The sequence below is a fragment of the Ursus maritimus genome, unplaced genomic scaffold (genome assembly GCF_017311325.1).
Source record: "Ursus maritimus isolate PB19 unplaced genomic scaffold, ASM1731132v1 scaffold_1, whole genome shotgun sequence".
Taxonomy (NCBI): Eukaryota; Metazoa; Chordata; class Mammalia; order Carnivora; family Ursidae; genus Ursus; species Ursus maritimus.
The window spans coordinates 82,641,336-82,668,835 of NW_024423343.1; the positions used below are offsets into that span (position 1 = coordinate 82,641,336).

The following is a 27,500-nucleotide window of genomic DNA, read 5'->3' on the forward strand; positions in this document are numbered from 1 at the left end:
ACTCCTTCCTGGCTCTGGCTCTGTAATTCTAAATCTGACTTGCTTCACTCTACAACATATACTGAGTCCTTAGTGGTTTCTACATCCACGGTAGAATGCTAAGGTATTTGCCTGTATAATCAGCATCAGATAAAAGTGGGAAAAATTTTAGATTAACTAAATCAGCCCTATTTGGAACAAACTCTTACTTTGAAATCTGATGATGGGAGGCAGGTATAGCTCAGAAAAGGTGGCCTTAGAGGTAGTCACAGGAAATGTTTGGGGTCTAACAATTGTCTACCCAGCAAACTATATAACTATTTTATAAATTATCCCAAAATTGATTCTTTAAATCCTGAAGCAAATAATATAAGCTCTTTCAGTCAACATAGCATGTTCCCATATCTCCCACTAAACCAACGTCTCTGATCTTCTTTTTGAATATTGGGTTCATGAACTTTTTCTGTTCACATAATTGCAAGCAAATTATGTTGGCCTAGGAACTATTTGGTCCTGTTCAAAAGTAAAGAAATATCCTTGATTTAGAAAGTCATATTTTTATAAACGATTTTTCCAGATATAGCCAGTTTCAACACAAAGGATAACATTTGCAACTAATGGTTATAGAGTGTTTCATATTGTCTGAGGTACTTTGGCAGAAATATCTCATTTGATCTTCACAAAAACTCTAGCAGGAGAAAGAGAGGGTATTTAACACAAACGAGGAATCACAGACTCAATAAATCAGATGACTATTGGAAAACTGGCTACTATTTAATGTGTGAAAGACCCAGTGTTCAAGCCTATAGCTTCTGGCTCCACATTCAGTACTTCCATGCTATCGCTGTGTTTCCAAGATGGATGGATGGATGGATGGATGGACGGATAGGTAGATAGATAATCTTACCTAAATGATGATTTCTTTTTCTCTCATGAGTGAAGAGTATTGTCTCAATATTTCCCAAGTTGAATGAAAAATCTTTTTGGTAGCCATTCTTAAGTGAATCTTGGATTTTCATTAAGGGAAACTAGTATGTAAAAAACACACAATTCATTAGCAGTGTAGGGAATAATGTAAGATCAAAATTTTCAATGAAATAATCATACAGAGGAATGGAGAGGGGGGCAAAAAAATAAATGAGGCAGGTAAAAGGTTATGGAATTTAAGGGGGGTAACTATAAAATAACGGAATACAAGATAGAAAAAAGAGATTAGGGAAAGATGAGAAGAAATATAAGAAGAAATAAAGGATAAGGAGACTGTGTAGTAATTTAAGAAGTGAAACCCCTCAGGACAGAGGTAGGAGAGAAATGGGAAATTCTAGAGGGGAAGCAACAATTAGGAAGTGTGGAAGAAAAACCTCTAGGCCAGAAATCTGAGCAGACTTGAGGAGAGGGGAAGGTGGTTTAAATATGGAAACACAGAAAGGGATGTTTTTAGGGATTCAGAAGCTGAAAGGAAAATAAAGTTTAATCACGAAACTCTGTGAAGACAGGATCAACAAGTTTGAATTACAAGAGAGGCAATTCACATGGTTAGAAGGAATGAATAGAAATTCGTAAGAGAAGTGTTTGGATTTCAAGAGGTAGGTAGAGAAATTATTAAAAGGAAAGAGGGCATGGTAGCTGGAGGTAGAAAATGAAATGAGTCTGGAAAGACATGACTGGGACCACAGCAAATTGCAATAATGTAGAAAAGGGAGCCATTTGTGAAGGAACAGGAAGGAAGGAAGGAAGGAAGGAAGGAAGGAAGGAAGGAAGGAAGGAAGGAAGGAAGGAATTTAAGCTTTAAGCTCTTTGGGGAGGGGACCAAGCCTCCAAGGTGACAGAGGCAAAAGTGGCAAGGGGAAAGTGGGAAACAGAGAAGGCAGTGAGTCAGTTATGGCTCTAAAAGCGTGGATAGTAAGAATGAGGCATTGTGTTTTTTCATTTATGTCTATGGCATTGGTTTTTCTTTTCTATAACTGGGGACCCGACTTTATTTCACATATTCATATTCTACCCATATGATCAATTCACATGGGAGAGGAATTTACAAAAAAGAGCAACGTTTTACTTTTTCAAATTTCCTGCAAGGTGAGGTAACCCTGATGGTTATCTAACCATCTGAAGGACACAGCACCACAGGCAAGTGTGGCAATGGTGCTAGAGGACATAACCGGTCTTGAAACTGTCTTTTTCCCCCCAATAAATTCATAATTCATATAAAGTGGGAATTATGTCCATTTATGGCAAAACAAACTCTAGAAATTGATTTTTATTGAGTATACCAAAGTTTTTAGTCTGACTTACAGATTTTTCTACTTTTTATAGATTGTATTTTATAACAAAATTGTGTAGATCCTTCAAAATTTTTCTCTTTTCTTTTCTTTTCTTTCTTTTCTTTTCTTTTCGTTTTTCAGAGAGGGAGAGCTAGTGGGGAGGGTCAAGCAGGCTCCACACCCAGCACAGAGCTGATGTGGGGCTCGATCTCACAACCCTGAGATCTTGACCTGAGCCAAAATCAAGAGTCGGACGCTTCACCGACTGATCCACTCAGGCACCCCACACTCAACAATTCTTTACCTTGATACTATACACTCATTTATCTAGACTCAAATACTTTCTTGCTCTGAATGGTCTAAAAGTACACTCCATGGGGTACTAGAATTTAAATGCCTCCTCTCCCCCAACTATTTCTAGTCTTCCTCTTCGATTAAATTGTGTAAAGCCTTTGGCCATACAATTTTCGTATCACTGTGAAAATGGAGTTAAAAATCATAACAGACATAAGAAACAGGAGGAAATTAGTACTTTGCCCTTCCAGGCACACCCTGGACCATGTGCTCAGGTCCCCGCAGTATGTGCCCCTCAAGAGTGGGTGGTGCAACCCAGGGAATCCAGGAAGTAAGAGCCCCATAGAGGATTAGTTTACCTGAGGGTGGGCAGACAATCCCTCCGCCATAAATGAAAAAAAAAGTCTTTCATAAGAATTTAAAGCAATTCTCTTCAATACTCAATGTAATCTCCTTTTTCCTTCTTCTTTTCCTTTTTTTCTCTTCCTTTCTCTTCTATCTTTTTCCCTCCATAATCCCTGGCCCCTTTCTAAGATCTTCACCTCAAAGTTAGAAGTGCCTGAAAAGAAAAGCAAAATCGCTGTGTTGCAATACTAACAAGTAATTCTGTATTTGTCAGAAACCAGTTTGAAATAAGATACAAAATTCCTAAAAGTACGGTCTAGCCAGGATATGAATGGATACATGTTTCATGTCATGAAAACAAATGCTTATGTGCAGCGCTCTGAAGAAAAGAAAAAAAATGCCTTAGTGATGACAACACCTATTTTACAGGAGTAGGAAACATAGCTAAGTAGCTTTTGGAACACTTATTGGACTTGTTCATTTTTTTTTTTTTAACCTTCAGCATATGAAGAAAATAGAGATGACAGGTAGGTAGCGAAATACAACAACAGGATGTCAAACGAATTCCTGACTATGAGGGTAGAAAGAATTTGTAAGACGTGGACCCTAATACAGTTAAGTTCAGAACTGCAGACGGTGGGGGTGGGGGAGGCAATGTTTTAAGAACAATCATTGTCCTTAAACATCCTCTTAATGCAAAGTCACTCATCTCTCCCCACCACCCCCCTGCTTCCTAGAATTAAGGAAAGTCCTTCCTTAACTTGGGTTGCTATGCAGAGATGTGCAATCTCATTGGCTCCCGATGCTTTTCTGTCTAGTAGCGACTACTGGGAACCCTGCTAATGTGCATATTGATGTACCCTGTAGCTTCCGAGATGATGAAAGAGCATATTACTTATTTCCACAACAACAAAGCGAAGAGAAATTTGAAAGCAGCCAGTTATTTTACCTGGGGACTTTCTCCCAGGTGACAGGGTTATAGAGCCATGGAATTTAAATATGCGGGCAGTCCCATTTTCTGAAAAGTTTTTCTGGGGAGCCACAATACCACTCTCAACAAAAACAAAACAAACAAACAAAAAAAATTAAGAGACTGTTGCTTTCATTTGCATTCATTTAGTCAACTCTGCCTAAAATATGGAAAAGACATTATTATGCTCATTCAGAGTGTATTTTATTCATTGTTTACTAGGCTGGACTGACATGATATGATTTGTGCTTTGCGGGGTCACAACAAGCTACGAGCAGGACAATTTGCTGAATCAAGAGGACGATTGTGTCTGGTGCCAGTCAGTCGCAATTAGGACCAGGATCAGGGAGGCCCAGGGCTTGTGCATCGTCTTGGGCTAGCTGCATAGAAATCAGCTCACCTGAAACTAATTGTCACAACAGAGACCTTATGCAAATGAGCCCTGGGGTTAGCGTGGGAAAAGAAAAACTGTCGCAAAGATAGGTGACCTGCTGAGCAGGGGGTCTGTTGCTGGGGAAATCTTTGTTCAACGAGTTTAAAAATGTTTTCATTGTTCAAAATCCCCCCCCCCAAAAAAAGGCATACCCACTCACCAAGAGTGTGGCAAACACACTCATCTAAAATTCCAATAAATTGCAAGCCTGCTTTGGAGCATGCAATAAATTGGTAGTCTATACTTTATAAGGGTTACGGCAGGAAAATAATTTCCCTTTGCAAGGGCCTTTAAAGTTGAGGTGCTGTGGATTGCAGAGTGGGCCCACCTCGAAAATTCGCTTGGAAGGTCAGTTCTGCTGCTAGCCTGGTGGGACTTCTCCCACCTTTTCTACCCACATTCCAACTGTCCTTGTCCACACAGCCATGAGGGTGCCTGTGAACTAGACAAGAGAGGCCTGTTTTCTAATTGAACTTCACTTTTATCTCAGGTAGAAAAGAAGGGCCAGGAGAGTTCCCCTGCCACATGGCAAAAGAATCCAGGAAACAATGGGCAGTTTCTTAAACTGTGGTTTCTCAAATGTTCACAGAATTAAATGAAATGCAAACGTTGTGAAATTCCAAGACAGGTTATGTGGCCTGAGTGATCATAGATTGTAGAAATTGAGCAAAATAAAACTTATTTTTAAATAATTGACTTCCCTTTTCTAAACCCCTGACAAAAATATCTGTAAATGAGCAATATTGTAATTCAATCTTACTTACAGCACGCCTTTGAAATAGTCTTCAAAATGTTCAACTTCAGAAAACTCAATGAGGGAAAGCCATTTTAAGGTGGGAAACATTTTTATATGTTATTGTAACAAAGTTGCCTTTGGGTTCTCAACTGATTTTTAGCTTTTCAATCTTGTTTCCCTAAAAAAGCTTGGGTTAACATATTGACACTACTTAGCTTTTCACTGAAAATTTGCCAGTAACATATTAAATAATGTAGATTCACGCAGCAGTATACATCAAATAAGAAGAAAATGGGGAATTCTAAGCTTTTGCAAGCACAGAGATGTTTTGTGTCCAGTGATTCCAAAAGAAGAATACTTTGAATAAAATATTTTAGGTGAGAGAAAAAGAAAGAAAGTTGCACTGCATTAGCTTTGAATGCAAATGTTATTTTGTTTGGCAAATTACTGGGTCTCCGAAAGTAAGTGTTTTCATTGTGTTTCCTAAGGGGCTGGATTGAAATCTGGACTTGTGTCTGCTAGGCGAGCTCAGGAATTACCTCGATGGCCACCACAAAACCTAAAGAAAGTTAGGCTCCAAAGCAGCACGACTTAATCACAACTTAAAAGGAAAAAAAGAAACCAAACTCTTTTGTCCCTTCACCACTGTCTGAAATAATTTCCACATATAGGAGACGGTTCACAGTGGGTACGAAGTGCTCAGCTTTCACTCATCAAACTTTAATCGGAACTGCATTTTAGTTTTTGAATAAAGAACACTTAAAAAATTTAGATGCAAATTATTTTGCATTATTCATGCTCTAAGTGTCCTTGTAGATTTAAACACTTCTGAGGCCACCTTGATTCAAGTAATTACCTAGGCCCTCACTGCTCCGTCATGAATAAGGTATTTTGTACAAGGAAAGTATGTACCCGATGAGCTTTTAAAGTGGCTTTACACTGAGCTTGTGTATTGCTTCTCGTGCATGAGTGAGCCGAACACGCGTCGCAATCTGTCTCAGGTGGGAAACCCTGGCTGGGCATCCATGGGTGACGGGATGAAACCCGAGCGTCTCTCTCCACACACATGCTCTTCCTTTGTCTCTTCCTAAGAATCTCAAAGTGAGGCTCCTGCCCGCTTCTAGTAGCTGTTTGAGAATCTAAGAGAGCCATAGATTAGGAAAAGAAACGAGAGGGAAAGTGCCAGTGGCTCTGCTTAACTCCTCTGTCCCCAGAGTTCATTTAAATGGCCACTTTGCAGCCCACCTCGCCTCCGCCAGCAAAGGCTTCTGCGTAAGGTAAGAAGTCTGTCTGATTTTTTGTGGCTCAGTACATCTGTCTCCCCATCTGGCAGCCTACACTCCTCAGCTCGGAGCGCCAGTCCTCCCTCCGCCACAGTATTCCTCACAGAACGGAACTGGCTTCACACTCAGAGGCGACCGAAGAATGCTTCCCATGGAAAGGAAAGTGACCGCACGGCCTAAGTCTCTAAGTTTATCCACACACACACACACACACACACACACAAAGGTTCGTAAGAGTTAAATATAATTGGCTGAGGCTTGTAGCTGGCGTTTGTTACAAAATGCCCAAGACTTTCCTTTCCAACTCCGTGGCTTTGAAGAATTATAGGAATTTTATGATGTGCTATTGGAGTTACACTGGCAGAGATTACAGAAAAGGGGTTAAAGTTGGTTTATGGTAGAAAAAAATTATGCAGAAACCAATAAAAATAAACACACTCAAGTAGACTAAACTTGCTGGGCTTTTAGTTTTAGTTTAACAAAGGAAGTTTAGATGAAAGTAAATGTTGCAGCTTTTAGAAAATTAGTTGACACTCATACTTGATCATCTTTACTACACAGCGGTATAATTAATATTTAAACATTCTAATAATGCAGCTTGCTTTGCATGCACTTTTCAGCCTCACAACAGTATATTTTATCTGGAATTGTGTTAGCATTTTCTTGGGTACTGCCCATTTTCATGGAGTAAAATTTAAAATAGAGTAGGGTCTTAGCCCTTATGGCCAGTAAAACATCAATAGGAGAGCGAACAGGTTTCATACATCTCCCGGACAGTTTATTATTAAGACCAATATTTACCCGAGATAGTAGATAATATATGAATTTTGTTCCATTGCCCCCGTGAACGCTTTTAAATGAACGGAGTAGATTAAGTTTGAAAGTTGCTCTGGCTGTTGTCCACTCACCTCTGACTGTCCAAAGCAGGAGGACTTTGATTTGGTGAAGGCGGTGTGAAATGAGGCGGCAGCACGTGCGCTGCTCGGCCCGCCGACGCCTGCCCATTCATTAAGACATCTGATTAACCTAGTGAAGAAGTTTTATTTTCAATACATGAAATCATTTCGAGAGCATTGTCTGAGCTGTGACGGCTGAATGCCCAGGAACTTGGTAAAACAAGAAAACTAGTAAGATAGAGAGAAGTTAGCAAATTGAGAGAAGACGGAGCGAGTTTATTTTCATACGCGAGCTTTCTGGGCTGTAGGTGGTAGGGAAAAGTTGTTTCAGGTGCTACCGTCGGCTCGGTCCCTTTGAAGAGTGCAAGGTGCCCGGTGTTCTTGATCTTCTTCGAGTTTGAAAGGGGAGAAAGAACATTCTACTTTTCCACTGTAACTTAAGGGTTCTTTCACAGAAATAGAATTTGCACGCACATATTTACTGCTCATTCTTTATAACTGAGTAGGTGTGCTGAGCTGCAGGTCTATTTTGAGATGCAGCCCACGTTAACCCCTTGAGGCCCACTTCACGATAGGTACTGCCCTGTGGGAGTCCTGTCGGTTAGTGAAGGATGAGGCCATAAGAGATCCACCGCCACGCCAACACTGGGGCATCTCATTTCACTTAACTCTGTGAGGCCTTGAGCCATGGTTTGCACAAATCAAATGGTGTAAATGAGAACCGCAAAATTAGGCAGGTTAGATTTTGAGAGAGAAAAGATAAGCAATAAAAAAAAATAGCCAAGAGACAGCATTACTATAGAAGAGCAATACGAAACCCAAGTTTCACATGGAAAGACCCAGAGGGATCTCATGGAGTCGCTGTCATGAGACGGTTTGTGCTGGCTGTTCTATTTCCTTCTGTCAAAGGAAGTCATTTTCACAGATTCATGGAGACGATCGTTTTTATTTCTGATATACAGAAACTGAGCTGGCAGTTTGGTCTCTTTGTATTTTATGGGGTTTGTTTTGAGAAAGGGAGTTAAACGAACTCAGCTTACAATAACTAACAGCCCCTGGACTCTTTAAAACCTGCTCTTGAGGTGGTAAAGTAGAGATAAGTTGAACCCAACTGCTGTCACATGTATGGGTTTGACAGATAGGTAAGTCCGAGAGTGGACAAAATTAAAAGCATTTTTCATATGCTAATCTCCACCTGCACAGGAATCTTTTTTTTTTTTTTTTAAGGAGGCTGTCTACTGGTAGAGTAAATTTAAGAGCTGTCTGTCACCAGTACATTACTTCTAGGAATTGCCATGACACAAAAAAACGAATAACTACTTTTATGACAAAGTCTTCCATAGAATCTTAATTCCAGATGGGTGTCATGACAGCCATGGGCCAGCAATTTGTGGGAAGAAAAATGACCCATACATGTAGCTTTTAAACTAACCTAATAATTCCCTCCATGTGTAATTGGCTCAAAACTATATCCGAGGCATTACTTTTTTAGTTGCAGAGAGCAGTAAAGGGGAGCACAGTGGTCTGTCTGCCTTGCCTTTCAGGTGGTAGGTACACGTAAACTTCACAGTGAGTGTGGGAGACAACGGGCGATGTCAATCAGAACCTACAGATTAACCCACAGCAGTGAAATCTGAGAAGGTTTATAGCAAGTAGGTAATAGTTTCAGTCCTCTGTGAGAACACATAAACTCCAGCTTCACGCTGGGACAAAACAGGGCAGGACATTTGAGGTAGAGGGTGAGAAAACCTTCCTCTTCTTATGACAAAGCCTCTCCCAGACTTGTTTAAATGCCACCAGGCTGTTATTGAATGCTTACCATTTCTCTGGGTTTTATATTATTGTACAAGAAGCTTTGGGAGTTTCCTTTAATTTTGATAAATATTCAAATTTGTGCATAATTTCTACACTTCAGTTTTGAATGATAGAAAATTTCCCATGCTTGTTGAGTTTCCTTTCAAGTAAGAAAGTAATTCTTGTAATAAACGAGAATGTTGTGTTTCTTTTTCCCAATATTGTCAAACTAATAAACCCTTACCTTAGTTTATAAATTCAAGATTCACTGGTTTATTGAAATGAGAGCCAAAATAGTCCATGAGAAATCTTAAACTTCAAATGGTGACTCAAAAGAAATGGCGAGTTAATGGTTATCTAAGGTAAGGTTCTACCTTTTTCTAGTAGAGAGTCCTTGGGCTTAGGAAACTTTTGGTTCAAGTGCCTGTCCTGGGTTTAGAACCCTCAGTTACTATATGGTACTCTCTGAGGCCCTATGAATTGAATCCTAGTCAGTGATTACAACGCTGGTGTCACTGATAAATACACCATATCTGGGAGGTAACAGTCAGAGAAGGTTTCTGGTATGCTACTTTTCCTGTGGAAGGGAACTTAAAGAACATATCCAGGCACTAGATGCAAAGCTTTGCTTTGGCTTTACGTGGAGGGAAACGTGGACAGTGGTCATTTTACTTTTTAAATGGAACTTAAAACCTGATGTCATGTGACCGACCAGGTTGCTAACAGGAAGGAGAAGAGTTAGTTAGCATCCTTAACATTCTTTGACTGGCGAGCACATCAGGAGGTAGATAAGGGAGCAGCACAGGCGACCCACCTCCTGGCCATGGGAGGACAGTGCCTGGAATGTCTGCAATGTGTTTCTATTTTCGTCGCACCTATGTGTGGCCACCCATCTGGTCTGAATCAATCAGTCTCATCCCAGGGCTCTGCTTCTCTCCCAGCTGAAATAATACCCTCCTTTCCCAGTGTTCTGCATTAAGGAGGTTCACTGTTCACGACTGCCCAGGCAAGGCTATTCACAAGGCTAGATGTTTGTAAACACTGGTGAGCCCAGGAGGAGGCATTGGGAGAATTAAAAAAAAAAAGAAAAAGAATATTTTATGGATACGCTCTGCTCTATTAGAAACAGTACTCGGGAAAACTGAATGATTCATTAGCAAAATTTTTAATCCCAGGAACTAAAAGAATGATGCTATACCATTTTGTATACATGTATCCTAATTTATTTTTTAATGCAGTTTTCTTTGCCTGAGTTTAAACCAGATAAAGCAAGGTATGAGGTATTGGCCATGACTTAGTCTGAAGGATTTTCCTAGGCTGTTTCTCTCTGCACACACTAGACTAAATAATGCTCAATTCACCTACACCTCTGTAACTGCCCTATACCTCTGCTTCGAGATCATTTTCTTGACATTCCTCATGTGCACATTCTGTTCTTCAGCGATCCAGCCTCCATGCCTCCCCCATCCGATTCCTGCACACCTGACAGCCTCTCTCTGGATAGTCCAGCTAGTAGACCACTGACCTCTATTAAAAAGGTCAAGGTATTCACCAGTGAAACCGGCTTCAGGACCACATAGTGCTGTTCCCACAAGAGACCTCAAAACTTACTGACATTGGCCTTGGCAAATTAAATAACATGGCAAAAAGCAACGCACGCTCCCTATCTGCCCAGTTTCCCACTGCAGTGGGAACGACCAGCCTATCGTGCCCCTCCCATCCGGGAACCCCAGGCTTATTTCTGTCTCACCCGCTGCCTTTCTCACTCCCCACATCCAGTCTGTTAGCAACCATTGCCACTTTTTCTCCTTCTCCTTTCTTTTTTTTTTTTTTTTGGCCAACATTTCCTGAATCCGCCCCCTTCCTCTTCGTTCTCATAGTTGTGGTCTTGGTCTAGGCTTTGGCCTTGGTCTGCTGGGAATTTGCGGCCATCTTCTGTCTCTCGTCCGTAAGAGCATATCAAGCCTCAAGCTTAATTTACCACTGATGAACTTGCTCTTCTCTGTCTGTACCTTTAACCAGTCCATCATTTTCTCTGGGCTCCGTTGAGACCATCGACTGCTCTCTGGACTCTGTTCTGTTGCTCCCTTTCTAGGTCTCGCCTCCTCATCCAATCCTCTCCTAATGGCACCCATCTTTTTTCTTTCTTTTCCAAGGTAAGCTCATCTATTCTTTATCCAGTCATTTCCCTCATTGCCTCAGAAACTCTGCTATGCTCTCCCAATCCCTGACGGGTGCCGCTGTGTGGCAAATCCGGAAACTTTGTATCTTTCAATAGTCCTGCCTTACCTTCCCTCCATTCTGGTGTGGCAAAGTGTGGTCAGTGAGAATGAGTCCAAGTTCAGAACCTCAGCTCTACCACTCGCTACCTATGACATTGGACAAGTGACCTAACACCTGTAAGCCTCAGTTTCCTCATCTATGAAATGGGTTATTGTGAAGGAAAAACAGGCGAATGATGTCAAATCATTCCGGCACATAGTAAGCTCCATTTAAATGTGTGTTGTTGTTCTCAAAGGACAACTACCCAGTCACACACCTCAGTCACCCTCACATTGTGTGCTCCTTTATCCTCGCATGTAAATTTTGATGACAACACAACCAAGTCTCTCCATCAGTAGAATGGACAAAGTTAATTGAAAACATGGCTGATATCAAACCAAGTGATGATGAAACCTTAAATGATGCTTTGTGAGGATGATTATGAAGAAGATGATGGTAAAGATCATGATGATGATGATGATGACGGGGAAGAAAACATGACCAGGCCCTCCTTTGGGTTAATACTCTTGGCTCGTACAGCTAAGTCTCCAGGAAACATAACGCATTTCCCCCTCAAATTAGTTTCTTCTTCCCATTACATGGAAGCATGTTATGCGTAAGAAAATATATTGTGCAGTATGCATGAGATTTATTTCTCAGAAAGCAGAGAAATGGTAAGAATTTTAAGTGTTCTACATACTTATTTAGATCTCACATCAGGAGATAAAACAAATGAAAACTCTGACTTGTTAATAATTTACATTTTAGTGGAAAATTCATACATGCTGTTAAGATACCTCTAAGACCCAACTCAGAAAATGCAAATAACTTACATCCAGTGCGCCCTGAAGACAGAATTTGTCTGAGAAGAAAACATTATCAATTAAAGAAAACCTCAGTGTTTACAAGGGAGCGCTGACCATATTTACGGGGCTGTGATTATAAATTCAGATGACTCTTTTGAAGTATTCATGTGGATGTCTCCCCATTCATCAGGTGTTTCTTACAGAAAATCCACCAGGGTCTACCTCGCCACCTAGGAGGTGGCTCACAAATAGGGGATTTCTTTTCAGCAAGCCACACCATCACTTTTCTCTAACAGCTTATGCAAAAGTTTCGTGGGGGAGGGAAAAGCCCGAGCCAAAAAGAAAGAGAGAGAGAGAGAGAGAGAGAGGGAGAGGAGTGTGCATGACAATAACTACCTCTGTCCCTTTGCTTTTTGTTCTTTTCATGTCAGGGGACTTTTTAGCTGTGCTGCCCGGGAAACTGCTCTGGAAGGTTGGAGTATCTGTTGTTGAAGGAGGTTGGTGATTGAGGGCCTTCTGACACAACCTTTTGTTGTATTGAGGTGTTTGATCCTCTTTCCTTTTCTTCTAAAACCAATCCCATCCCTTTAAAAAATGGATAACCAGCACGTCTTTTACTTATTGTCAGCTTTTGGAAAGTTGCTGTGGGGGTTTGTAGAAGTTTAACTAGTTAACTCTTTGCATGCTGATAGGCTGCCAATAAATACTCTTCTTCTTTCTGAACACGAGAAATTTTAATCGCTTTGATCAGGTATATACTGTTTTTACTCATGCACAGCGACTGAAACGCATTCGGGTCCCGAAATAAAGTGCTTGTGCTCAAGGTCTTGAAATGCGAGAGTGGTTCAGGCTTTGAAATGGGACACATCCTTATCTCCTTTTTGTCCTCGAACTGAAATGGGTGAGAGGTATGACTCTGCCATTTGAAAAACCTGATAAGGTATACTCATTTTTTAAAATTCAAGAATGGCAGGCTTCGGTAAAAAGTAAATGCAAGGAATGGCTTCGAGCCTGGGGAGGTGTAACTGTAGGGCAACAAAAGAACAGAGCCTCAGAATGCAAAGTGTAGGGGTCTTGTTCCAGCCTGCTGACTAAATGCTGGACCAGTTTTCCCCCAAAGGAAGGGACCCAGCACAGGCTATGGGGAGAGAAAAGCAGCTTACATGGATTATTTAACAAAAAAGCAACTTATGGCTTCTAGATAGTGACCTACATCCTGCACACAATGATGATATTTTTACGGCCGTGATAGGGTTAATAACCTAACATCATTCATGTAGTGTTTTTTGAAAATTGAATTTTACTGCTACAAAGTAAATGTAACAGCCCTCTGGAGACAATATTACAGGCACTTTATTGTTTGCTAAGCTGATGTCATCTTTCTACAGACTGACTTTAAAACAAAGGCAGAACATTTATTACAAATATCACTGTGTGAAAGGAAATCTACTGAAATATTGTTTAGAAGGTGAGCTGATAAAAAAGTATTAATACTTGGCTTTGATCATCTTACACTATAAAGTTGTGACTTCAAAATGCTGCTCATGTGATCTCTATTCAAGGCAAAACTTCATCCTGGAAATTCCTCTCCACCTCTCTAACATTATTTGCCCTCCAGTTGGAATATTTGTTTAAGCCTCGTGCGTGTTTTAGATACATTTTTACTCTGCAAGGCAATTTATTAACACAGTTGATGAGCTCTTGAGAGGGAAATTAAATAGCACCTTTCAGAGATGATGTATGTATGATTGAAGAAACAAAGTATGGAGATGAAGCTGTTTAGTTGACGTAATGAACTTTCAAAATCACCTGTGAGTGGTGGCTGGGAAGCTTGCAATTTAAATAAGCTGTTTAAGGCATTGCCAGGCCAGCATTCTGCATGGCAGGTTGCTTGCAACTCAGAGGGTTTGGTCCCTGTATCTGATGCACGTGTAATATAGCGTGAAGTTGTTTGTGGATCACACAGGAGCTTCTTAGGGCTTCATTTCCACACTCTAGCCCTTGAAAATGTATCAAATGAGCAGACACGTTTGGCTCTTCCTTACAAGGCACAAGTAATTTGTTTGTAAATCAGTTACTTTTCAAGAAAAGTTAAATTAGGGAGAACTTTGGTTTCTTTGATGTTTCCCACTTCGAAAGCCAAAGAGCAAATTAATGATCATTTTGAAGTAATAACGATAATGAGGAAAATATAATTTAGTGAGCTACACTATCTCAAAATAGCTTTTCAGGTACGGTGTATGAATAACAGCCCAAATGACCAAAATAGCCTGATGGTGTTTTTCTAAGAAAATGATTTAGTGCTCTGCTTTTGTCTCTGAAGTCTGGTTAGAAGGAAAACACAGGTCAAGGAAATTGGGTTAGAAAAAAGCCTGGTGTGGGGTAGGTGTAGAATTATATGAATAGTGTCTAATAGGGAGTCTGTGGGCACTTGCCAGATCAGCAGACGAGAGTCTCGCCAGTGTTTGTGAGCTGCCCAGGATGGACTGATGACATTTATATCAATCAAAAATGAGTCCACAGACATCTACGGAGCATGCTCTGTGAAAAGCAGTGTGGTGGCTGGTGTATGGGGCCCATGCCCAGGAGAACACTACCTGTACTGGGATCATGATTCAATCACGATCTGATTCAATCACTGAGCTGCAACACTGAAAAACCTTCTGTGGCTAAGGACTATACTACTATATGAGAAAACCATTTTTTAAAAGCTCACACTTCCTTGAAGCATTTTACTATAAACCTACCAACAGGGAAGTTACTTTATATTCGGCCAATTCCTGATTGTATTTGACTAGTATTAGCTACTTACCAGGTGCTAGGAACTGCTTTGGTGCTAAGGGTCCAAAGGTGAGTCCTCACAGAGCCTCACAGATCAGTGTCAGAAAGTATAGCTTGAGGGGCGCCTGGGTGGCACAGCGGTTAAGCGTCTGCCTTCGGCTCAGGGCGTGATCCCGGCATTATGGGATCGAGCCCCACATCAGGCTCCTCCGCTATGAGCCTGCTTCTTCCTCTCCCACTCCCCCTGCTTGTGTTCCCTCTCTCGTTGGCTGTCTCTATCTCTGTCAAATAAATAAATAAAAAATCTTAAAAAAAAAAAAAAAAGAAAGTATAGCTTGATGGGATCAGAGCCTGACACAGTGCAAATATTGAAAAATTCAATATTCAATAAATAGTTAATATCCATAAATGTGCAAGAAACCCATAAATGTTTGTTGAACGACTGATAGAATGAATCGAGTACGAATCAAGGTAAGTCCTTGATTCCATCCATGGACAGGGAGGGCCTGAGATTCCCCCTCCTTAAGCAGGTCAGCACAGCTGTAAGAAATGACGTGCTTGAGCTGGCCTCAAAAAAAAAAAAAAAAAAGAAAAAGAAAAAAGAAAAGTGGCATTTACCATGTGAGCAAGGACAGGAATTGTCCACTTGTGGTGGAAACAGTACCACAGAATATGGTATGATTTTTAGTGGCACAGCCCAGTTCCAGTCCCTGCACTCCTTCCTGATACTGCTTTATGGATTTGGTCTGTACCCTTCTCTCCCTACTCCCTGTCGTACGGTCAGTAATACACACACACGCACACACACGCACACACACGCACACTACCGTTGGGATTCAAGTATCCACCTCCTCAAGTGAGAATAAAAGTATCTGATTCATCTCATGGAAGAAGAGAAACAGCATGACTGTTCCTCACTTCTATCTATAAAACTCAGATTGTCGCTGTCTACTAAGAGAGCTCAGTTTTGACCAAACCCTATTTTTTAGCATCCAACAGGGAAGAAAGAAAGAAGGAGGAAGCAGTTAATATTTAAACTACATACCAGTCTTGTAATAAAAGGATTTTTCAAACATCAAAATGAATTTCGTTTATTTTCAAACGTCAAGATGAAATCATTACAGTTACTTTTGGTCTCCAACTTAGCAAGATGTCTCATGGACGGGACACTCAATGCAGGACAATTTGGGACAGTTCCAACTGTATGAGGCCTGGTGTCATTACCTCCATAAATAGAAGCGAGCTTCCTTTCTTCTGCAGCTCTACATTTCCTTGCCTTTGATTCTCCTCCTTTGCTTTTTCTCCTGGCAGGCCTTTCCTCTCTCCTGTATCAGCCACTCCATAGGCAGATGTGCCTCTTTTTCCATTTGCCAGCACCCCCCGCCAAATCTTCCAAACTACTCTCCTTTGAAGTCTCTATTACCGATACAATCACTTTTGTTTCCCCTCCATCCCCTCTCTCTCCACTCGAGCTTCTTCTCTCCCTAACCCCATTAGTTACATCTGCTCCCCCTACCATTCAGCCTGTGTTAAATCGTAATGCGCTTGACATAACTTCGGTTTGTCTGCTAAGTACTCAATCAGCACGCACTGCTATCTTCTGATTTGTAGGAAAGGGGGCAAGAGTGAGTGAGCTGGCTCAAAATGCACTAAATGATTCAGCTCTGCCCAATTAGCCCAACTAAAATGGGAAATTGACAACTAATGATAATGAAATAAATGGGTTTTAGTTAAGAGTATAAATCCCACAAACTTAGTTCCTGACGCCTGTGGTAGATACTGTATCCTTCATATGGTGGTCAGATGGCTCAGGGGATGCAAGGGCGGGTGAATGAAGGGAGGCGTATAAATAATTGCAGTATTTGTTAGGTGACTGGGATTCTTTCCCGGTGATTCATTAACGGATCTTTAAGGGATCTGGGAGCCACCAGAAACTGCATGTAACATTTTGTGCATTGATACGTCTTTCTGGGCAGTGGGTCCATACACTGAATCAGATTCTTAAAAGGATCTAATGTATGACCTTCCCAAAGGTTAAGAACCACCGCTAAGTAAGGGAAGACCCCGATTTTGTTGGTGTTTGCCCGTGGTCTGGTTTTGTGTTGTTTTCCCAGCACGGTTTAATACCCCACCTGATCTGAGCAGTTCAGAAAGTAGAAACATGGGCTTTTAAAAGAAAAATTTACCTTCTTTAAGAGGAAAAATGTTTAAACCTCCTACCAAGTTATACAATTTACTTTTTTTTTTTATTATTTTAGTTTTACTACAATTCAAAGACAGGCCTTTTTTTTTTTTTTCTAACAATGGGTATAATCACACATCTGAACATAAGAATTAGTTTTATGCAGTTCCATAGAAAACCAAAATCTTGAAGAACACTTTCAAAACAACCAGAGAAAAATAAACCATTCCTTATGTCAGTCTTGTTAGAGAGGGATTAAGAAACTGGCAATTATTTGGGCGACCTTAATTGTTGCGCGGCAGGGAAATATGTAATTAGAGCACGTTCCCAGGCCTGCACACCTGCAGCACATCCTACAGTTTAATGTCAGCTCTCAGTACCCGTCGGTGCCAGGTTCTAGCACAGCCAGTCACACTGACGCTCTGAGAACATTTCGGACTCATGTAATGTGGCTTCTGTGTATGAAAGAAGCAGGCATTTACACGACCACACAATGGGGTGCATTGCCGCAACACTGCTCTCATTCTTTCCTGACGCCCACCTTCAGCACTGCCCTGGTTTACTCCGTTTGAGGTTTTATTGTTACGATATAATAGTCCTGTACATTTTTGAAATTCCCTTATTATTCAGCTTATTAATACAGTCCTGACTTGATTATCAGGCAGCAGTAGCGCACGGGAAGATTCAGTGCATTAGCTAAGTCAGAAGCTGAGTAAATTTTTGGTATAATGAGAACAATTGTTTGACATTTTTTTTCTTATGTTGGAAAGATGGGCTGTGGTGGTTCTCTATATAGTTGCATTTTGGAATTCACTGTATATTCCCTATATGTTGTTGGGCATTCATTTTTCATGTAGAGGAAGCTTAAAATGTACTCTCACTAATTTGAAAGTGTTTCAGGGTATGGGAGGACTCTATCATGAGTCTCATTAGCATTTTTCTTCCTTTTTTTCTTTTATTGGCTTTTTACAACGAAAAGAAAGCAGCTCAGATGTTAGGAAAAGTAGCTAAAAAGAAAAAAAAAGCAGTATGCAGGGTGTCTGTTTTCCAGCTCATTCCGTAACCCAGCATCCTGATGGTTAACAGACTTCGCCCCCTGAGGGAGATACACTGTATTTTGCTATCTGACATGTTGTCATATATAAAGAAATCAATTGGTAATTAAATGATGCACCTTGTGAAGATGACAAAAGGCATTTGGTTGCGAAAAGAGAACTGGGTTTTGAGGGGTTTGTAATGAAGGCCTAATGACTATTCATAAGAGATTTTCAGTCCGTTGATCCACTTGACTGGAAAGTTCTGCCCTGGAGAGTTAGTGCTGTCAGTTTCTCTCACCTCAGAAAGCCGCCGCAATCGACGGTGTAGAGGATGAGCGAGAAATTATCTAGCTGTTGCTCCAGGCCTGTCTTAGGTCACAGGCAGGAGGCACATCTGGCTCCCTGTAGGTGCAACCTCAGGACATAAACTTTGACTAATTTTTAAACTATAAATATGTACGAGTGACACTGAATAAGTTACCTTTTATTCATATTTTCTTTATTTTAGAACGCATGCGAGTTGTGTGGGGAGGCTGCCATTTTGGCCTTATTTTTTTCTTCCGGTTTTATCAGTTACATGTTTGCTTGTGAGGCTCAGAGCGACTGTTTTCGGAAGTTGTCAAGGACCAAATGATAACAGTCTCCTCAGACCACCATACCTTTGTGGTGAATATGTCAGAGTCACCCTGAAGGAAGGTCATCGAAACGAGCAGAGAGTATATTATTGGGTAGTGCTCTTGGGGGATGCTGATTGGCCTATTTAGCAAAAGGCAGTAGGATATCAAAATTTATATACAAAAGTGTAGATACAAGACTCACAAAGCATCACTCTAGCATGTGTGGAAAATGACAACCACAAAATTCATGCCTTCAGAAGACACCAGTAACTGTCAACGATGGGTGAGGCACGGTGCGAGCCTCCGAGGGTACAGAGATGAGGAAGACAAAATCTCAGCCCTCACAGTTTATGGAGAAACAGACAAAGCAAGAAGACAGTTGTACGTAACGTGGGAAGAGCTGTGATCAGTGTATAAGAACAGGAGTCTAAGAATCCCCGGAATGGGTTTTCTAAGAACGGTCAGGGTCCACAGATGATGTAAAAATTTCTCACACGTGCTACTCCTTCTGTGGGCAAAGCCAAATGAGCCAGTGACAGGTGAGTTGAAGGGGGAGTGAGGCGTTCCTGGTGCAGCTGTGCTTACTTACCTGGAGAATCCCAGCAGAATGGTGGTGGCCAGCACTTTCTGTACATATTGACTCTTGGAAAGTGGTCCTCCATGGCCTTGTGTCCAGAAGCTCACCTAATCAAAGGTAAACACATTTATCACCTCATTAAGACTTGTTTTATGACCGCTTAAAGTGGTGTTCGAGGTGGAAATATCTGTCAAACCCCTTGTCTGGAACATCTGTAAGGGGGACATTATGGCAAGCTACAGAGGTTTTAATCTCTCAATATCAAAATAATTTAACACATAACATGTATTTGAGAAGATGTCACTGACGATTCCTCCTTGTGTAATGTGGTTACTGAGTTCCATTGATGTGTTTGCTGGAGCTGTCAAGGTGGACCAAATGAATGGACACATGCCAAAAAAACAATTACGCTTATTAATGTACATTGATTGCTTGTTTAGGTTATAAAGCAAATTAAAAAATACATTAGTATTTAAACCCTTTTATAGCTGAGCTAATGATTGTAATATAGTGTCTAGTAAAGAATATTCTATAATACCTGTAAAGCCCTGCTATGTTATCTAATTAGTAGACTTTGATTTAAGTGGCTATAATTATGGAAGTGAATAGTTGCCTCTCTAAATAACAAAATGGTAGATTTAAATATATAAAGATGTTGACTTGATTATTTAATATTTGTAGCAAAGACAAACCACCTAAATAGAGAGATTAATTCCACATCAGTGCAACATTAAAAGGGAGAGAGGATGCCAAGAATCCCATTAATTTGGGATATAAGTGCCTGAAATTTCCTCGAAACATTTACACCAAAGAATACCAATAAGACGATAGCAAGCAGTTCTCTCTAAGGATAGAGAGGTAAGGCGAACGTGATTTTAAACTGCACCAAACCTCACGACAACATGAAGTGTGGTGCATTCCACCGGATGCTAAACGTAGCCACCATTAACCAAGTGACGAGGCACTCGGCTAATAAGTATTTTGTATCCCATCCTCTCCGTTACCCCTTTCTCCACGAAGCCTTCCCTGAGTAGTCACCATTTCCTTTCCCCTGCCACGAAACTATGCTTTCAATAAAGATGGCACTGCTTGAAACCAGAGCAGGCCACTTGTATATCATTGTCATTCTACCGTGTGCTGACGTTAGATAACCCTGCTGCGAAGAAAGCTTTCATACGTATTTGCTTAGTTGAATGGCCAACTCGAAGGGGAAGGGGTGACCTCTTTTTTTTCCTCTCTCTCTGTGATTTACTTCGGCTATTACTTTTGAAACATACATGATCTATTCCCCGATTAGATCGTGTTACCTCCTGCACCGACTGTCTGGGAATTTCCATACTTCCTGACAAGAACTTCGGGTGAATTGGTGTATATAGTTTTTCTGCTCCTTGCCCTATTTCCTTCAGGGCCTTTGAATCATAAGCATTCAGTACCACAGTGAATATTCAGTACGAGAGCCATGATTTGGTTTTTCCTTTTAACTTTTGGGGGTTACTTTTGAACATAGCACAACTGCTCAGAAGGCCTTTTTCACAAATTGTTTACTGTGGCGGTTGCTACCCTATTGGGCTTTTCATTCTGAACACACAGGCGGAGAGCATTGATGTCAGTATAACAAATAATGTGTACAATTTTTAAAAACACTAAATTTACTGAATCCCCATATTATGTGTTCATGCTGCTCTCCCAGAAACTATGCTAATACAATACTCCTATAAACCGATCTTGGTCCTGGCAGGCCCTATTGGAACTAATGGGGCCTGACAGTTCTTCAGTTAAAAATTATACATGAGGGTCACTTTCCCTTAAATTATCTATTGTATGCCAGCTGTTCACAACTGCAGTGCTTCCCTTTCTTTGCATTTGCTAGAAATGTCTCATTTCCTCACCCTATCCATAGCGACTCTCCTGGTGGATGGCATGGAAGTAAGACTTGAGGCACACCTTCCTGGAAATCACACCGGGGTTGCATTTTCTGTTTTCTTTATTTTTATGTTTTTGGTTCTGAGAAAATGTTTAGATGGCTCATTTCGCCTGTTTCATGCCACAGCACTTGAGTTATATCATAATTTCTCATTTGCCGCACAACTTTATTCTATTTTTATGCTCCTAAATGACGCAGCTTTAAGTACCCATGAGTGGCACTTCCGTGCTGTGAGCGTTATCAAAGGCAACCTCAGACAGATAAAACTCCTGGTTGTTGTTGTTTTCTTTCTTTTTTTTGGTTTTGTTTTGTTTTGTTTTCTGGGGAGGGCAGAAGAGGAGTCATCAACAAGGGCCGCCTTTTGTTTTTGAAGCCTATTAAAACCATGGCCAATAGAATCATTTACGAGAAAGAAAAAAAATCACCCAAGTCCTGTGTCTGAATGAAAGCTCTCATCTCAAATGTTCCTCATCACAGCAGAGCAGTTATCTTTGGATTATAATTAAAAGGAGGGTTTTTTTTTTTTCACTTTTGTTCTTTTTTTTTTCCCAGAATGCCCCAAGTGAGGTATTTCCCCCAAAGTTATTGGACGTTTTTACCAACAAGTGGCTGGGATTATAATAAGCTCGCTGCCGCCCCTCCCCCATACAGAGTAATGGATGGCCAAGTGTGGATGTGGTACAAAGGTGACACAGTCAGGGATATTTTCTGCCTTATTGGTAAAAATGGGGAGGTGGGGTGAGAGGATTTCCTTGATGAAGTAAGTGTGAGGTTAGTAGTTATTTCTGTAACTTGGTGAAAATACTGCCAATCCAGGGCCAAATTTTTTAGCACACGTTACCGTGCACGTAATAGACGGTGACCCATGCTTTCCGAATCTTTTGGCTATTGAGGAGCATGCAGGTTCTAAGGAGTTGCTGGAGAAACCTGGTCATCTGGAGGCTTGTCAAGAATGCACGATTATTTTTTAAACGTTGGTGGAGAAGCCAGAGACTGCAGCAGTTGGACAAGGTCACATATCAGTGGCAGCGACGTGTCTTTCCCCTTTCCATTGTGTGATCCTCTGGGGTCTGGGGCATTAATATGCAACGGTTCTGTTTTTCTTTCAGGAGGACTTGTAAACTCTTTAAACAGAGGCACACAGTTTGCAATTGTTGCGGTACTGAGTGGGTGTATAGAAGCTAGGGCTGCAGCCTTGTCCAGTTGCAGATAGAATAAAACTGACAATGATGCAATGGGCCTGGCATGTAGACAACTCCGTGGGCTGGATGAATGGTACGGCTCTTGCCGTCCCTCCGGTGGTGGTAGGCCCTGTAATAGCTAGCGTAGGAAGGGTGGTGAAAATTGATATGCACTATTACTACATGTATAAAACTTAACACTGGGGCCATTGCACAGGTGGGGGGTTCCTGTTTATTGATTTTTATGACTTTGTTAGAACATACGCTTAATGCTTTTATACTCCAGGAGCTCTGGGAGGGCTCACCTTAGGTAATAAACCTTTCCATACTTTGCAATCGCTCACAATTTACATGGGGACTCACATTATCCAGTACAAAGCTCAGCATCGCCCCTCTCCTTGGTTTTAGGAGTGCTATAAAAAAAGCAAAGAAAATAACTCTAGCACTTACTTTGAATTTTTAAAAAACCTGTCCACTCCTGCTATGAAAATGGCCCCTAATTCTAATTACTCATATTTCCAAGAAAAATTAGTCACACAAACTTATGTTATGTGTTGTCTCAGAGGTTGAAAGCAAATTAGGTTTCCAATAAGACAGTACATCAAACAAAGTAGCATGTTCTTGATGCCGATGACTTTTTTTTAGAATTATGGTTGGACATTTTTGGCAGACAGATTGTCTTTTGCTCTATCAAAATGACAGTTTCTTTTGTAACTGCAACATTCATAATTAGAAGGAGAGAAGCAATCTGCCCAATTTAATATACTAAAAGAAGTTTAGAGTCTCTGCTAGTAATTTCATTATTTTAAAATTTGAATTAATTGACTCAAAATAATACAGTTAAGAAGTATAACTAGCAGGATTATGGAGAAAGGTTTCTTTTTCCTTAAAAAAAAAAAAGCACTCTTAGTATTATACTTCAGATGAGATTACAATTTTCTGTTTATGCCAGGTGCCCTGTTCTAAGATTCAGGGCAGGAATGTGAATATTCATCCTTGCAACAGAGCTGAGAGAAGTTGTGGGGAAAACCCTGGGAACAAGGTCACTTTAAACAAAAAAGTTCTCCAAGTTTCCCATGCTTAAGAGGCTGGCTGGGCTTAATTAAAGTCAATGGATGACCAAAAGGGGGAAAAAGAAAAAGGAAAAGAAAAGAAAAAAAAAAAGAGAGAGAGAGAGAGAGAGAGAAAAGAAAATGAAAGAAAAAAGCAAAAAGCAACAGTCTACCCCCACTTCAATCTCTTTCTGGGCCACCATTCGCATTCCATACCTTCACTGTTGCTGTTCAACCTCTTTATATCAAGAATAATATTCCTTCCATCCGCTAACAGCACTGATGTGCCCACCAGTTAATATCACTCTTCCCCACTCCACGTCTCTGACCTACGTCACCGTAGGTGGCCCTCACCCGCACCACCACAACAGAAACAAATCCAGAACCGCATTCAGAATGAAATCATCATAACACAGCGACCTTGTTCTGGACGTGCTGTTTGGTTTCAGCAACCTTCTTTTATGCAGCCCTGGCCAAGCTTAACATTTCCTGTTGGCTCGGAGGGTTACCTTTCTTCATATTTTCCTCAGGCTCTCTCTCGAGGGGACCCAGTATGTCGCGTGCCCAGGGTGTACAGGGTCAAAAGTTTTGGAGACGTAAAATTCATGAGCGTTGAAGGCTCGTTTTCCTCTCTAATGGAATGAAGCCTCCGTTCATTTTCAAAAATACATACATGGCAAGATTTCTTTTCCCCCTTCCTGTATAATTTGTCACACTCAACTCTAAAGGAAACCAACTCTTTAGCTCTGTTACCTTATTTTGTACCTTCGCTGACTTTCATCTTTGCATGAGCCATCAAATCTGGATGTGGCAAATATACATATAAAAAAAATGCTTCGTGTATGAGTTGCTGGGTGTTTTTCTCTCCCACGAGAAATAACAGCACTAAGCATTATGTACATTTTGGGGTATGTTTATAAGACGGCAGGAAATTTTTTAACCCTGAAAACTTTCTGATTATAAACTGTGCTCTTGATCTACAGGGCTCTGGTCCAGGTCCCACACTCGTTTACAAGTGTGTCACACGTAAGTGGGAAGGCAAACTTCCCCATGGCAGTTCTGAAGTCTGACATAAGGCTGAGAGGCCAGGTACTCAGAGCACTTATTACACTGGACACCTACATTTCAAAACCTCCTCTTGTATTTTAATAGTTCCGTGTAGCCTTTTGTGCAGTCCCCTGTCCTGGAGAAGGGACATTGTGTTTGGTTCTCATTTGTCCTAATATACTCAGTTATACATCGAAAGACATACACACGTGTATAACTCAGGAAGCCAGGGACTAAAGCACAGCTTCTTCTGAGCTCTCTAATAGCTACCTAATGCTCAAGGCTTGGGTTGATGTGGACTATAGGATTATATTAGGTTTTATAGATACTTGTATTCGTATATGTGTATGTTTGTATATGTATATACATGTATGTGTGTGACTTAGGGCTATGCTGGTGTATTATTTTCTATGTGTTCATTTATTATAAACAGCAGGCGAGCAGACATTTCACCTCCTCTCGCTCTCTCTGGTCCACATCATTTAAAAAAAGATTGCAGGATTTCCATTCTAAATTAAATACATCCAAGGGTACATCTTTTATCAATTCTTTATTCTTCGTATCTCAAAATTCTGAAGTCTTCTTCCTTTGTCTCAAAAAGGGGAACTGCTGAAAGCATTTCCACCTGGATGCTTAAATTATTTAAGTTGCAGGAACCAGACCTTTTCCCTCCTGAGTAGTTGTGGGTTTTAAAGGCTAAAATTGCTTCATCATGCCAAAGTGAAAGTATGCATAAATTATTTAGTTAAACCTGAGAAAATACAGACTTTTCCCAGTGATCTTTCAAGGGCTGCCTACTTAAATTTCAGAAGAATGGGCAGGATTTTTTCTTCCTTTCTTTTAGAAAATTTAAGTATCTGCTGTGTCTTCTATCCATTGAAATGTGAACAAAATAACAGAATGATGATTTTTTAAAGTCCAAGCCTCATATTATCCAGCATATCTATATCATGCCCAAGGTGAATACGGTGGGGTGAATCAATACCAGTAAGACTCATCGAGCTGACAAGAATTGCAAATTCTTTGGAGTGTATTCTTATGAAAGTCAGGTAACTCGCTACAGATCTCTCCCTGATGCTACTATAAATACCCGTGAGCATCTCCAGTTCCATTACTATCCATTCAGAGTTTAGGCTTCAGTTATACAAATAGGATGGCAATTTAAAAATGTTATAAGTCATATCTAATTGTTTTTCCCCCTTTCCGTTCTAGCAAATAAAAATGCCCGAAAATGTGAGGTGGTATGTGGTATGTGTGGTGGTGGTCCGTATGTGTCACACAGATAACAGTAAAGAAGCAATGAAAATAGCCCACAAATACAGGCAATAGGGGACCAATCTCAAGTTCCCACGGAGTATAAGGGACTCAGTTTCCCAGGTATATTCCAGAATCTGTGACATTACGTATCAACCCTCTAAATTAGTCTTAGCATGAGTACTCCAATGACACTCTCACAACTGAGTGAAAAATAGTACTCTTAATCGAATACTTAGCCTCAGCTCCTCGAAGCAGCATTAATTGACAAAACATGTCAACGAAAAAGGTACTTCTATGAGTTCTTTAGTCTACAGCTGTCTGTTCGTTTGTGGAAGCCATTTGAATTTTATGTTCAAATACATGGGGCGATGAGAGTGAATGTGGTAGAAGATCAGCATATAACTGATGAGTTATTATTATTAAAAAAAATAAAAATTAAAAAAATATGTTTCAGGCAAGATAAACCCATCTCAAAATGATACACGTCACTTAACTCATTGATACGTGTTTAAGATACTGCAGGCCAGGTGCTCTTCCGTCAAATTTGCTTTTTCTACAACTTTGACTTCAGTGGCTCTCCACCTTCTCTCCACTTCCCTCTCATGCCCGGGCACAGATGTATCCACTGAGTCCGGTGAACAAGGATGTTCTACTTGCACTGCTGTGCTCTGCTAAAGAGTTAGAAACTTTATTTTGGCTTCTGTGTGCTGACTTAGATTTGTACCCAGAAGTGACAAGAAGAGCACAGGTAGGATCTGGGGTCAGATAGGATTTGGAGGCAGGCATCAGATCCAGATTCTGACTTCAGATGATTTGGGGGAAAGTCAATTAAAAATCTGAGTCTCAGTTTACTCCTCTATGAAATTACGATGATAATAATTGCACCTCCTTCCTTCAAAGGATTGTTGTGAGGATCAACTGAAAAATGTCTATGACTGGGCTCTGCTGTTGGTAGGATAATGCCTAGATGTCAGGCATTATTACATGATCAACCTGGCCTCCTCAACAGAGGAGAAGAAAAGAGTTTTTAAGGCACGCATGTGACCCTGGAAATGGAGATATTATAGAAAGCCCGTAGAGACTGACAGTGCATTTTCTTCTACGTACCTTTCTCCGGGGAGAAATAAATATACCCCTTTGAGGGACTTCTCTCTAGCCAGAACAATGGTGGGAAAGCCTGGCTGGTGGTAGCTGTGTTGGTGGGATAATTGAGAATAGACAGGAGGGCAACTTAGCCGTCAGGTGGCTTCTTTCTAACTGTGGCAGGTTCTCAGATCCCTGGGCTGGCCCAAGATGAGAGAACAGTCAGTAAAGAGAGTTTGGCACAGCGAGCGTAAGTCTCGGTGTCATCTGATCGTGAAATCTGCTTGTTTGCATTCTCATACGGTACCGGAGCTTAAGCCCTCGCCACGGTACGGATGACTAGACAAGAGAGGGTCTAAGTCCAAGGTGGGGTTCGGACCAAGGAAGAAGGATTGATTTGAGTTCTACTTCAAGGAACTCTATTGGATAATCCCACCAAACATATTAATGACATCAATTATTGTATTTTGGGTAATGACTTTTTTTTTACACCAAATACATAATATGTTGAAGAATTTACAGAAGTCCCCTGTTTGAGCCAGTATTCACTGTGATAGAAGTAGTCAGGATGGTCCAGGAAAGAAAGAAATTAGAACTTTGAAACTTGTCTAATTCCCACTGCAGTTGTTCGAGGGAAATTGAGATGAAAGAAGCCAAAAAGATTTATAAATAGTTTTTAAAAGCTTCAAAAAGAAAAGCCCAC

The 27,500-nt window shown here is 40.8% G+C and overlaps 1 protein-coding gene across 6 annotated transcripts in view; it reads left to right on the plus strand.

Moving 5' to 3' along the window:
- Positions 1-27,500, plus strand: part of ZEB2 (zinc finger E-box binding homeobox 2) — a 133,638-nt gene that overhangs the window by 37,102 nt on the left and 69,036 nt on the right. The window lies entirely within an intron of this gene.